This window comes from Gossypium hirsutum, unplaced genomic scaffold (genome assembly GCF_007990345.1).
Source record: "Gossypium hirsutum isolate 1008001.06 unplaced genomic scaffold, Gossypium_hirsutum_v2.1 scaffold_877, whole genome shotgun sequence".
Taxonomy (NCBI): Eukaryota; Viridiplantae; Streptophyta; class Magnoliopsida; order Malvales; family Malvaceae; genus Gossypium; species Gossypium hirsutum.
Genome location: NW_024403319.1, coordinates 3274 through 12752, shown reverse-complemented (window position 1 = coordinate 12752; position 9479 = coordinate 3274). Strand labels below are relative to the sequence as shown.

Genomic DNA, 9479 nt, shown 5'->3' with positions numbered 1-9479 from the left:
AAATTATATATATTATCATGAAATGCAATTATTATTTTTTTAAAATATTTGGTTGTTCTTTTATACCACTCAACAACCATTTTCCATGGCCACCTCAGTATTCCCCCGAACAAAAACAACTTTTATTTATATAAAATATTTGATTAAATATTATATTTTTCTTCCTTTTACAATAATATTTATATTTTATTTTTTGAATAAATTAATTTGAAATTTATTATTACTTTTATAAATTATTGAATTAAAAAAAAACTTGATAAACTAAAAGCTTCTAAAAACATATTTAAATTTTTGACACAATTAGAGGGACAAGAGTATCAAATCTATCTTAAGGTGGGTTTGGATGAGCAATTGGATACGATGCAGTGTGTTTAACTTATTTTTTATCTTATGCTATTGTATTTAATCTTACCGTCACCACTTTTTTTTATACTAACCACATCCTTAAAAACTATTGTAAAACAAATTCAAAGAAATTTTTTTATTTAATGCAAGTATTTTTTATCATAACATCACCACTCAAGTAACCATTAAAAAATTAATTCAATTTGAGAATAATAATTTAAGTTTGAATAATCATTATATAAAAAATAATTAAACATAATATTTTAAATAAATAAATAAATGGTAAAATGAAAACTGGGATATTTTCAATTTCTTTTCACAAATAAGGTTAGAAATCCAAACCACAACTCAGTTATACTTTGACCAGTTGCTTTCATTTTCATCACTGCCTTTTCTCCATCTCTCTCACACACACAAATGGCCGCCCCACGCCATCATCTCATCCTTTTTCTGTGAAACCACAAGCAGCAGATTAGCTAAACCAAATTTCTCTCATCTCTTTAATTTTCTTTAATCCCACAAAATGAAAAATATTTAGAAAAATAAAGAGAGAGATAAACCCCTACTTTTCCTCAACCCTTAGAAGGCTAAAAGGCAAAAGATTGAACAAGTTTACTTTGATTTTACCTCTCTTCTTCAGCCATTGATGATCCCTGAGCTTTTAATGCTCTTTCGTTCAAAAACAAAGTAAAAGGAAGAAAGAAAGGCAAGCAAGCTAGCCAAGCACTGTGTTGTTTCGCAGATTAGAGGAGCTTTTAAAGACAACATATGGGTGGTACTTTCTGATGATTCCTGAGATAGTGTTTCTTCCAGAAGATCTTCCTCTTTCTCTCTTTCGATCATGCTTAGCTCTGTGTTTTGTGTTTTGTAGTTTCCTTCTTAAATGAGTCTGTCTGAGCATGGTGAAGTAAGCAAATAAATCTCTCTAGTCTGAGACAATCCCACATCTTTGTTCTTTTCTTTTACGTCTTTTGTTTCTTCTTGTTTTTTGTATCATGGACTCGGGTAATAGTGGTAGCTTACAATCTTCTAGTGGTGGCAGTGAAGAGTATGATTCACGGCGTTGAGTCAATCTCAGCTTTTTTGAACCATAACCCATTCAATAATATCGGCCATGGTGCTTTGGGTAACCAACCACAGCCGCCGTCGCCGCCGCAGCTGCTACAGCAACACCAGAACCATTCTTCATCGCCTATGTTTGACCCTTTGTCATATTTGGATCATCCTCTATCAAGATCCCTGCAACTTACGACGACAACAAATCCAGGTTCGGTCCTCAATCTTGATGTGATTTGGTCAAAAAATCAAGATCTGAGACCAACTGCACTGATCTTAGTGGGTTCATGGCTTCCTCACCGGCACCAACGACTCAACAGTTGTTCACCAACCAACAAACACAAAGTAGAGCCACTTTTCCATTGTTGCAGGTCCCTCAAGGACCAGAAAGTTCGAAGCAAAGGTCGGTTTCAGCCACAAATGGCCAACCCAACAACAACGCTATGGTGCGTACCCAAAGAAGAGATCCAGAGCTTCTAGGCGTGCACCAACAACTGTTCTGACCACTAATACTACCAATTTCCGAGCCATGGTTCAGGAGTTCACTGGGATCCCCGCACCACCCTTCACCTCCTCACCTTTCCCAAGAACCAGGCTCGATCTATTTGGTCCACCTTCTACTTTGAGATCAACCCATTTAGACCTTTCACCTCCTCATTATCTTTTAAGACCATTTGCTCAAAAACTCAACCCTCCATCATTTTCAAGCTCTTCCATGGCTGACGCTCTAGTTTCTAGTCCTATTCCTAGTACTAACAACAATAGCAACAACACTAGTTGTAGTTCAACTTCCATTAACTACCAACTACCATCCGAGTTAAGCCATTTAAAGCAGCCTCAAAATCTACTCAACATCAACATGCAAAACCCAATTCTTAACTTCCAATCTCTCCTTGAAACCCCTCCAAAATACCCACTTTCCAATTCAAACCTTCTGGGAACAAAGCCACAAGATATTCCACCAAATGAGACTTGTCTCAAAATGGGTGCTTTGGACGAGTTTGGTTTGAACCAGGGCCATGTCAATGCCAACGCCAACCTCACCGGGCTTCAAAACATGGTATCACAACAACAACATGATCAAAGTCTCCTAAGGTCCATCAATAGCAGTTACAACAATAACAACAACCAGAGAGTCTCCAAAGGGAAAGTGAGCAACTTGTCGTCGTCTTCGTCGGAATTTTCATGCGGATAAAGGGCCGGAAAATGTGGCTTCAAGAAGTGAAGGTATGGTGGAATCATGGATATGTTCTTCAGATTAGCTTAGGAGTATCTAAGTAATTTCATTAAAAAAAAATCAAAAATGAGAAATCTGAAAGAAAAAAAAAGAATATCGAGGAAATGATGGTGAATATATCACAATGATGCATGAAAGAGATGGAATCTTTCTTCTTTCCCATATTAACCATGAAAGTTTAACTCTATTTTCTGTCTTTGTTTTTTTATCTTGAAGTTTAAGGTTTAACCTTTCCTTATAATTTAATTATTAAATGTACTTGTAAATAATAGTCTCTCGACACCACGTTAATTTCTCATACATAGTATTATTATTTTCATCATACATACATAGATTATCATGGAAAATTTGTCAACGTTGGTGTCTAAAAGTTGGTATTTAATTACTTTTATTTAAAGAATTTTAATTTTAATGCGTTTTTTTAATTTATAAATTAATGTATTAATTATAATTTTCATGTTAATGTCAATTTAAGAGTATTATTGGGCACTAATTAGCATTATGTTTTTTTAGTTTTGGATTTAAATGCTTTTTAATTTTTAATTATATTTAAATGGAAATTTGAGATATATACAAAGAAAAAACCCTCGAAAGTTGAAATGAGACAAAAGAAAGAAATTTTTTAATTTGGGTTTTGAAATTGATGGCTATTTTAAGGATCAGAAATGAAATAACGAAATCATGAAAATCTGTGCTCTTTTTCTTTGTAAAACCTTTCGGTTTTATTTTATGAAAGACAGTAATTTGCAGGAAATTAAGAGCAAAAGCAAGATGTTGCTGTAAGAATCAAACTGCTTTATTTGTAATGAATATTAAAATGCCGAGGAGTGAGTAGCGGCGAGATTTGGGGAATCCTTAGTCGCCCGCAATATTAGTTTTAATTACACATTTTTTCCCCTTAAATTTTACTTCAAATCTTCAATAATCATTATTAATTTATAAAATATCAGATTTTTCTTTTTCTCTTTTTTTTTTATCACACTGATTTGATATACAGTTTGTAATAGTATAAATAACAAAGAAAGACATAATTCCCGCCAAGGGGTTACACATGCCGCAAGCAAATCCCACAAAAAGTTTGATCCCTACTTTCAATAAAAAGAAAACTGTTTATCATTGTCGCAAAGTGTTGCATGTAAGGGTGTTATATGTCTAAAAAGTTGGTAATCTTTTTCATGTTATTGATTCATCATCATTTTACTTCAATTTTAATAATACAAACTTTCACACTTATGGTTTAAATTTTGAATGATTAGAACAGATGGGAGGGTGTGGGTTTCAAAAAAATATTCAATCTTTTTATTTCTTATATAATTCTTTTATATATCAAATAACCATTTTATTACTGATCGTTCTTTTATTCTAATTTGGTTAATATGTTAGGTTATATTATGCTATGCGCAAGTTATAGATTTAATTTAATTCTTATTCTTTAATTTAATCATTCTTAATTCTTGAATTTTTTTTTTTAAAATTTGAGATTTTAATCTAACTCAAATGACAGTTTTTATATTCGTTAATTAAAATGGTATAGCTTTTTTTAAAAAAAATATGACATTACACATGTGATAATATGTTTGCCACATAATATTTTAAAAATTAGCAAATTCAACTTAATGAATTTAATGACTATTATCTTAACTTATATAGAACGGTGGTTAAATCTCTTATCAAAAACTCGTTTGACACGAATTTAAATAGTCTAATCGCCATTCCCTACCTTATATGAAAAAAAATATACAAACATTAAAAATAACAAACTTAAATTTTTAACTTATGTATAGACGTGAGATTAATAGAGGTAATAAAAACAAGCACTGGATTTTTGGGGAACTTTTATAAAGGAACCGGTTGTAACACATTAAAACCTTCTTTTTGTTTATTCTTTATTTTATGTTTTTAACTTTTTCTCATATATGTACATAAAGTCAAATGATTAGCCATATGGGATCGTGGGAGAGGAGAGAAGAGATGGGGGAGAGTGACCCTCCTTTTAGGCACGATGGTGGCCCATGCCCAGTGTGTAGCATTGCTAGCTTTTGCTGTTTAGCAATGATGGCTCTTCCCCCTCTCCCCTCAGCCCACTGCCTATGTCAAGGCTCAGAACAGTGTGCAACTGGTAAACAAACGCATATCTTTCTCTCTCCCTTCGATAAAAAAACCCTACGAATTTGAGCCAGTACTCGAAAGATACACACTTTTGGCATCCCCCATCCAACAAAGGCTGCCACCATTTCCCTCCATTCTCTCAAAAGCTATGTTTTCATTTCAAAGTACCCAAATCCAGCAAGCCTGCCAAGCTTCGTATTTATAGAATATATTATCATATTCTCTGAAGTTGCTTGTTTATCTGCTTAATCTTTTAATTACCTGTTTGTTATTCATTTTTCTTTTTTCTTCGCTCAATTTTTGAACCATGGGTTTGCAGGCGAAAGAATTGTTTGTCCATTTGATCAGTATTTGATTTTTATATTTTTACCTAATTTATTTGGGTGTTTTGCTCCGTTAAAATATCAAAATTTTTTTATTAATATATTATTTAAATAAAATTTTTATACTAATAATGTTTCATGTGAGTCATTAAGATGCAACAATCTAACAGCAAATATATGAACTCGAACGAGATACTCAAAGTCTCCTCAATTCGTTTACCTCAATCTAACTCCTTTGATGTCACACTCGATAATTCAACCTTAGCAGAATCTCCAGTTGGTCTTTCCTATGTGATGGTGCGGTAGAGAGAGTTACTGGTCTCTTGGCTGCTGGTGGTGTGGTTAAAGATGAAATTGGGGAGTGGATCCTTGGATACAACCACTTTTTGGGGAAGTGTTCGGCTTTGATGCTGAATTATGGGTATTTTGGTGATTATTATTATGCAGAAATTTTGATATTTTATTTAGTCAGTATCTCGAGGTTGTTAACATTTGCGACAATCTTCGTTGGGCGTGTTCATCTTTGATTAGGCAAATCAACAGCTTGTCAAGTGAAGACAAGTGGCTTCTGAAATACCTAGAGAGAATAATTAAGTGTGGATGCTTTGCGAAATTGCATGAGAATGATGGGACTTTGTATGTTTGATGAGCCTTCTATGAAATTCAAGTAGCACTAAAGAGGATAACGCAAAAGTCTTTTGAATTGGATCCTTTATGATTAGCATGTTTTCTAGTATGATTTTACAAAATGATGTTTTGATTTTCAAACCCTTAAGCCGGGGAAGGCATAATAATGTCTGCCTTTGACTGATAGTTGCTTGACAACCACCCCCTCTCTCGTATTATCTTCTTCATTCCTTCTATTTCTTCTCCTCTTTCTTTTGTACTTTTTTCTTCTTTTTCCTCTTCTTTCCTCCCTCACTTTGTCCTTTCTAATCATCTGTGTCTCCACCTTACTTGCCGATTATTTATTCTTCGTTGTGGGGTGACTCTCTGACTTCTAACCCTCTTAAATAATATATTTTTTCATCTTTTCACTCTTTCTCCTCCACCTCTACTCTGTCCTCCTCGTTCGCCAATCGTCCTCGTATTTTGGCTTTTGGAGGCCATGTTTTTTTATATAATAATTTGGCATAGGTTTTCCCTTAGATCCTCTCTTGAGGGGAGTTTCTCAAGATAAAGAGGAATTATTACTTCCATGACACCCCACACCAAACCCCCGATAATGGGTTCGAATACGAGATATCCATTCGTTGCCAGAGAAACTCAGACTATAATCTATATTGTATTCACTAAGCAATCTAGTTAAAATTCTTTGTAAAATCATTCAATAATAATCAAATTCAATTTTTAAGAATTTAAATTAAGTTGAAACATTTTAAAATAATTTCTAGGTTATTGGAAGTGATCAGGACTGAGTATTGGTCTTTAAGAGTCAAAATATTCAAACAACTCAGAACATGGGATGGGACCCCTATTTGGCATAGATGTATCGATACAAGTCCCTAGTACTATGATATGTAGATTATGATTGAGTTGTTATGATACGACTAGCCTTCATGTTCAAATACAATTATGCTTTGGACCCAAAAATCATCTCAAAACTCACCTAATTGGGACCCTTAAGATCACAATATCAAAACCATAACTTATAACACTCAAAACCAAGTTCAAAACATCATTCACCATACAAAAACTCCAAACATCATAAACCCATACATGCTAAAAAGTTATCCATGCTTAAACATTAAGCTAGTTTACTTGGAAGCAAACAACCATCATTCAAAAGCATAATCTTCATATACCAGCTTCATACTTCATCTAAGGAATCAAACCTAACATATTATTAAATAACATGCTATAGGGCATAGTTTGACTCAAGTCATATAATCGTCCATAATACCAGGCTTCTACAACTACTTATTAGCTTAGGTACATGCCAGACACTTCTAATATAAGTAACAAAAACTTTGGATAAGTTGAGGTGAAGATCTTGGATGTGTTTGAAGATTACGAACTAACGATACCTATTTGTCACCTACGCACAGAATAAAAAATATGCACGTTTAGCATTGAAAGCTCAATGATGCTAACATAATTTGAAATCAAAATTGTAACACCCGGATATCATTATTATAAATCCGAATTTAGAAGTTAGGACTAAATTGAGATGAATAACAAATTTCAGGATTCCTATCAGGCAATATAGAAATTTAAGTGGCCAAAATTTCGACTAGTTGGATTCCAACTTTAGTTCAGGTAGGATAGAATCGACAAGTTCCAAAGTGGGAGATAAAATGATTAGAATGGATGCTGGATATGGTTGGTGAGGACCGTGCATAAAGAGTATATATTTGCTTGGAGGAGACAAAATTTTCTAAATTCTGTTGATAACTTTACTTCTCTCTACATCATCATCTTCATTCATCCCAAAGAAGAAAAGGGGATGCTGATGAAGGAGACTCTGCATGTAGCAGTAGAGACGCGGGTTTAAGGCTGGTAATAGAAATATAAGAAACTGGCAAGTCTCTTTATCTCCCACTGTGAGTAGGTACTAAAGAAAGAAGTCAAATTAAGACTATCAAACTTTTGTATAATTTAATATTTCTAGGTTTCTAAGAATTTACCGCATGAGTTTAACCACCAACATGGTTGTCATATTTAGCCCCCAAGACAAATGAGGCTATGGCATTTGGACTAGCTAAAAAGTTAAGGACAAGATAACAAGGTGAGTATCTACACTTTGTCTCTGGTTGCTAAATGCTGATAGAGGAAAATTGACATGTTAATGTCGATCGTATTAGTAGTTAATTGTTGAATGATATTTTTGGCGTAATGTATTGCTAATTATGTTCAACATGGTATACATGATTAGTGCATGAATAGTATGATAGGGGTGTACAAGCCCAAATTTTCCGGGGGCCCAAATAACCCTTTACAATGGCCCAACCCAATTAATCCAAACCCAATACACAACAACCCCAAACAAATTTAACCCTAAGCCAAATGGCCCAAAAAAAAAACTTAGGCCAATTTCCAGCTAAGGGAAACCTAGGTGCGCCGCACTAGGTCTTCAGCCTCCAGCGCCGCAATCACAGCCACCTGCCCTTCTGACGTCGCTCCACCTGCTCCACCTGCAAAGAGAGAAACAAACACGCAACAAGGAGAAAAAGAAGCAGACAACAAAAAATGGAAAATATTGAATCTTTTTCTTCTTTTTGTTCTTTGGCTATAAAAAGCCGAACATATTTCAAAAAAGGGGGGGGAGCCCTTTTGAAAAGAAAACAAAGAAATAAAGGTGACCCTTTTGGTATCCGATCTTTCTCTGTTTATTTTTATTGTTTATATTTTTTATCTCCTACACTAATAACAAACGAAAAACCAAAAAACCTTACCTGCGCCGCACCGGAGGAGAGAAGACGAGCGGTTTCCCCTCGATCTTCGGGGTCTCCGGCTTCTTTTTCGGGGATTTGGCTTAGATCCGTACCTAGGGACGCTAGGCTTCAAAGGGCCGAAAAGGTCCGATTTTGGACCTCCGCCGCCAACACGGGCTCTACGCGGGACTCGCGGAAGCCTTGGCCGGGCATCTCCGGAATCGGAGCCTGAGAAATGAAAAAAAGAGAGAGTTTTCTCTCTGTTCTTCACAAAATGATGAACGTTTTATTTTTAGCCTTTTTTTTATTTATATAATTATAAACGCGCGTTTTGGTGGGGTGGATCCGCGCGTCGACCCGACCCATTACCAGGAGGATCCGCGTGTTTTCCATTTTGGGGATATTTGCGCAGATGGTCCTCCCCTTTTTGTAGCGCGTTCAAATCAATTTTTTTATTTCTAATTTTCGCCCTTTAATTTGATGTCCGCTTCATTTCGGTCCTCGTCATAGCGCTGCGTTTTGGAGGGTGGGAAATATTACCCTTTTAGTCCCCCATGTCATTCGCGCTTTTTAATTCGGACCTTCCCTTTTATTTATTTTAGATTTTTTCCTTTAATTTCAGCTTTGGTGTCAATTTGATCCTCTGTTTCATTATTATTACTAATTTTGTTTAGTTTATTATCTTTACTATTGTTAACATTAGTTTTATTATTTATATGTTTATTTATCTATGTACACGTATTATAATTTTATTATTTATATTATTACTTTGAGTATTATTATATCAATGGTTAATTTCATCACGTATTTTTAATGTAGTATTATTTTATATAATAAATAAAATAGTATTAACACTTTGGGTTTATTATACATTCGTTTCAAAAATTATTATGTATTATTGTTTAATCTTCATTATGTATACGTGCACATATATATATATATTATTTAATGTGTTGTGACTTATTCCTTATATAATATTTACTTTAAAACCTATTTATGAAGTATTTATTTTTAACCATATTTTTAATTCCTTTC

The 9479-nt window shown here is 34.1% G+C and overlaps 1 pseudogene; it reads left to right on the top strand.

Moving 5' to 3' along the window:
* The first annotated feature begins 1041 nt into the window (after positions 1-1041).
* On the top strand, positions 1042-2706 carry LOC121227409 (uncharacterized; annotated as a pseudogene).
* Positions 2707-9479: the final 6773 nt, after the last annotated feature.